Consider the following 6,000-nt stretch of genomic DNA (forward strand, 5'->3'; position numbering starts at 1 on the left):
TTGACGAAATTAACTTCCAGATAAAACAGTTGTTACCAGACGATATGATGTCTTTTAAATCAATCGATACTGTTGTTGATGAAAATGAAAGTGTAAATTTTCCGATTGAATTTTTAAATTCATTAGATATCCCTGGAATGCCACCACATAATCTTCGATTAAAGATTGGTTCCCCTATTATTCTCCTCCGAAATTTGAATCCACCTCAATTATGTAACGATACCCGTTTGGTCATCAAAAAGATCACCGGAAACATTCTTGAAGCAACCATTTTGGCTGGGAAGTTTAAAGGAAAAATGGTCCTGCTGCGACGTATTCCGATGATACCATCAGATTCTACCATACCCTTCAAAAGGCTACAGTTTACAATTCGCTTAGCTTTCGCCATGTCTATAAATAAATCTCAAGGTCAAAAATTGTCCATTTGTGGTTTAGATTTGGAAAATCCATGTTTTTCTCATGAGCAACTATATGTTGCGTGTTCACGTGTTTGGAAACCGTCGAATCTATTTGTGTTAGCTAAAGACAGGTTAACCAAAAACATTGTGCACCGATTGGTGTTAAATTAAATTGAAATTGAAAGTATTTATAATTCAAAGAAATAGATATTAATGTTTAAACGTTTAAGACTGTCTGCCTTGCCTACCTCATTCATGAGTTTAAACGTCACATGTTATTTACTGTATTATACTGTAATATACTTATTTGTTATAAAATTAAATGGAAATAATAAATCTGATAAATTTTTACTTTGTATGGATTTCTGCTTAATATCAAGTGTAAGAACATTTTAATTAATTGTGTTCAACGTACTTCCCCTTCAAAAATCCAGTGAATTTGTATACCAACATCAACATTTTCGTCTTTGTTCGTAAATAATTTCATTGTACTAAAGGGTTATAGTAGTAGAAAGTCAAATAAGGAAATCATCATATTTTTTTACAAATACCATCTGTGTGAAAAAGCATAGTGGACTCCGTGACTGGTGTTCTCTTATTGTTCCTCTTAGATTGTTTACTATAATGTAATATAACAAAAACTTTAGCCACAGCAACGCGTAGCCGGGTCAGCTAGTAAAATTATAATTTTACAAGAAAATATAAATTTAAAGTTATTAAGATAATAATTGTAATTCAATTCAGTGTAACAACCGTGGGGAGCTTAATATATTTAATGTGACATTCATTATATCTACAACTATTTATAAGATGTATACAGTTATGAAAACATAGTAAAAGGCAGTATGATTTTACTCTGAATTGAATTAGCTATAAAAGCGTGGATTTTTAGTTTTTTAAACTATTATTTATTTAAACCATTATTATTATTTTTTTTTTAGTTTGATCATCAAATAATTATTCGCGTACATGCGGTAGTATTTAAATGTCTTACGAAATATTTTGTAATGTAGTCATTTCATCTAAAGCTACACTGTTGCATGGGGTTTTCCTGTTAACTTAGAGCAATTAACCTCTTCACTTCGAATACCGTCTAAAGATCTTACATGACTAAGTGCTCAATTCAGAGCCTTTTACTATATTTCCATAAGATTTTACGCTTTAAATTTCACAAACAAGATGGTAGGGAAGAGCTTTACATGTGGAGATGAAAAAATTATAAAATGGGCGTGGCGCCACCAACCTTTAGATGAAATTCTATATTTCAGAAACCATCGAACTAAGTTCTTTCAAATTTGGTATGTGAGATTACCCAGCCATTCCTATCACACACTGGGCGAAATCGTACAACGACTATAACGCTATACAGCTAAAGCAAGCACTATTCAAATACAAGCATGCAGCTAAAGGCATCAACGATCCATGCTGTAATTGAAATAACAATTTAATCAAAGGCATACTTAAAGAAAGTGAATGTGTCAATAAAAAATAAGTATGCTTTAAAATACTAAAAACATGTTTATAAAGAACATTAAACGAGAATATGAAAAAATTAAAGTTTTCAAACTAAAAAAAGAAAAAAAAATTACTGAGCAAACTTGGGTAAGTAGTAGATCTTTGAAATTACTGTCAGTAAAGCAGGAGTTTAATACGACCAATAAATTTGTAATCATAAAGTCGTATTGACTATAATAGAAAAATTAAAAATACAAGACCGCAATTCTAGTCACCAAAAGGTGTGTAATAATGGTTGATCGCGTCTTAATAGTGTCAGTATATTCTGTGGTTACATCTTTCTAGGAGTGGGTAATTGGCGCATCTGCTGACTTACTTGGATGTGGTACCCGTTCCTCAGGCTCCCTCTCCGACAAAATATTTTATTTCAGAAAAATTACCGTTTAATTGTCCATTACTCGTGGGAACAAACATTTCACTTGAAATTACAACACAAAGAAAGAGGAGATTGGCGATAAAGAGACAAAAACTGAAAGAAAAACTTTCAATAAATTCGTTTGAAGCAATGGTTGAGAGAAAAAATAAATTACGACTATACATGGAACAATGTAGAGCCTCACAATCAAATGAAGACAGAGCAACTTGGTTACAGCACATGCGACAACAACAGCTTGCAGCAAATGCGGCAACGAAAGGCAGAGTTGAGAAAAGCCAGTATATCAGGCTTCATGCAGTCAATTAACATGTTTTGTGACAAAATCGGTGAAATTTGCGTTAAACGGTGCTATCAAAATCAGATATCTAAATGGATTGTAGACATTAAGTCAGCACCATATTTGCCTACCGAAATAAAACAAAGGAATTGCTTGATCATTTGTAAATGCTGCAAGACTCATTTTAGTTCAAATAAAAACTTTGCACCGTCTAAATCTTATTGGAATAATTTGGACCCATTCCACAATTAACTGCGAAATTATCACAAGAACAACAGATAATTTCACGCATTATTCCAGTTGTAAAAATTATGAAATAAAGTGGAGTATTTGGGCAATACAGTTTTCGTGACCAATCAGTCCTAACATGTTACCAAGGACTGCAAATAATGCTGAAATAGTCGTCATTATTGAGCGCTTAAAAAACATTAGTAACACGGCAGTTTTCAGCCAAAGCAAAAAGTATACGATGCACTCTATTGACTAATTTCGAACAATTCAGTTTACAAGGATGTCACTATCGATCAGAACGTTTCAATTGAAGAAAATAATATTATAAGATGAAGAGACTAGTGAAGAACCTACTGAGAATGCTAGTGCTTACATGGAAATCGGTGATTCCTCAATAATTGTATGTGCTTCATGGCATGAAGGAAACGATCTCATATTCACATCAGGATTCGCAGGAGTACAATGTTGTGTGATGACATTAGCAAACATTCTCCGGGCCTGCATTCATTCACCCCAATATTGGTCTACGAACATCGTGAATCTCAATATGATAACAGGGGATGAAATCTACGGCAATATAAGATTTCAAATAGAAATTTCAGAAATTTAGCGGCTTATCCTATAGGAAATGATAAATACCTACTAGTACGAAATTTCACAGTCACACAACATGACTAGGTCGCATTTGGCAAGAAATTTCGTATCACCAACGTCACGTAGCCAACAAGATCAAACGATAACAATGGAAAGGCTTGTGTTATTGAATGCGATAATTTTGACGAATTCGTGGGGATACATAAACGTACAGCATTCAGCGAAAATGTACAATTTACGCCTGATTACATCAATGTTGAAGTCTTGGATGGTATACATGATGATTCTGAGGAGGTAGAAACTCATCGGAGCATTGATGGGGTAAGATCAGCATTACAAACAATCACTTCCCAACAGAAATTAACTCACCAACCTATTCCACTGCAGACATCAGTAATGGCGCCGATTGATATAAAGCCTCATAATGGGGAAAATGAGTTACAGGTTTCACGAAACCTTAATGAAATTAACCGCAAGATGAAAGACGATATCGTATATGTGGGTTATGGACTGAAAGCAGAAGAGTTTGCCTGGTACTTTTTGTTTCTCTATGGGAAAAACGGTTTTACAGAGAAGAGGCCTTTAGAAATTATAGCATTGGACTACTATCAGTTTAGGATTTTGGGAAATACCACAAGAATTCAACGTAATGACTAAGTCTATTATTCTTGATCGTTATTTGAATATTATCGTATCAAAAGCACTATATCAGCATGCGGCAAGAAAATTATTAATCAAGAAGGATCAGTTGGAGATTTCATCTTAGTTTCAAGAATCTGAGAGCCTATTGGAGACCAGCCTTGAATGAGCTATTATCTCAAATCAGATGTACAGGAGCTTTAACCTATTGTATTTTATAATTTTTAGTTCGGTGATCTTTACTGTTTAGGTCAGCGAAAGGCTTTGTTAATAGCCGATGGTAGACCTAACGTTGACATCTATGACACTGAACGACTCTTCGAAAAGTACCCAGTGATTATGAGTCGATATTTCATGATGAAATTTATTAAAAATAATGTGGCGTATTGAGTTTCAGAATCGTGTTAGTCCTCAAAAATAAACAATAATTTACCTCCCAATGCAATGGAGGGTAGAACATTTATGGTCAGTTTGTCTTTAACGAATACAAAACAAGAGTAAACGTTATGTTCGGCTGCGCCGAAGCTATCATACCCTTCATAGGTGCATTTCTTTTAGTAACCACTATATGTATGACTACATTTGAAAACGTGACTTGCCAACGGTTTGCATCCAACGGAAAGCATTTTGCCAGTTCTTTCTAGCCAGTTTCTTTGCTATAAACAATCTTCTATTCGAATTAAGGTTAGTTATTGAGGTAAATAGATCTTTCAGACATTTACATAAATTTTAATTTTTTAAGCTGATTGATTATTCACATTAAATTAATGGAAAACAAAATAAATTATTTATAGAAATTAGAAAATATATAACATATAATAATATTTATTATTCTATAATACTTTTTTATATGATATGTAAATTACAATAATTACATCTATGAATTACACTTTATATTATAATACAAACTTAAATTTAATAATATTGAATCTAACATATATTATATCTATATATATAATATATCTATTTTCTAAAGCTTAAAAATATTCCGTCATGGTCACTATATGGTGTTTCATATGTGATACATGAGGTCATTGCCATGTTTGTCCATATCCATTCTATTGCTGTTTCCTGTTTTGTTGTGGTGACCTTAGCTAATGAAGATTGAAATCCTAACTGTTGCAATCGAGCCTCCAAATCATCAGTTGCTGTTAAGCGACATATGTTAAAGTCACCAAGGACTACTGACGGTCCATTATACTGTTCAGTTATCTGACGGATATTATTTTCCACTTGGTTTTTAAATTCCGGAAGTCTATAGCGGGGGTTCCTGTACACAAGTGATATGGAAACTGTTGAATTGTTTACGTTTAACAGTTGGTAAATGTTTGTTAAACCGGTGTCGTTTCCTGAAAATGATCCTTCTGATAGACCTGGGCACCTATCTTGCTTGTAGTATATTATAAGGCCGTTGGCAGGGCGTCGTCGGGATGATCTTGTTTCTCCATCAAGGCGTGCAATAACATTGTAGCCTTCTATTGGGAATTCTTCTGAGGTAAGGCCCATGTCTCGGCAAAGCACAGAATATCAGCAGAACAAATCAGCTTGTCTGATCTGATATCTTCAATATGCTTGTTTAGGCTCCTTACATTTTGATAATAAATATCTAGACGTTGTTCCGATTTTTCAGTCAAAAATCTGTAGCATGTCGTCAATGCTCTTTCTGTCTACAACCTATTAAGTTGAGTTTTAGTTGGATCCTGCGGTCCAAATGGGTTCGGGGGAGAAAATGTCCCGATTATATACAATCCATTGGCACTTGTGGCTCTGCTACATCCTACATATAAAGCTGATCTACTTACTCTACCCTCTAGACGAACAGCCACTTGTGTGTATGTTCCACCTTGACTTTTATGTATCGTGATGGCTTCAGCTAGAATGACCGGAAACTGTCTGCGTTCTATGGTTATTTGCTCATTTCTCTTGTATTGGAATGATCGGACCACGCTCATGATTGGTGTCCAATCTGC

Source organism: Bactrocera oleae, chromosome Y (genome assembly GCF_042242935.1).
Source record: "Bactrocera oleae isolate idBacOlea1 chromosome Y, idBacOlea1, whole genome shotgun sequence".
NCBI classification, from domain to species: domain Eukaryota; kingdom Metazoa; phylum Arthropoda; class Insecta; order Diptera; family Tephritidae; genus Bactrocera; species Bactrocera oleae.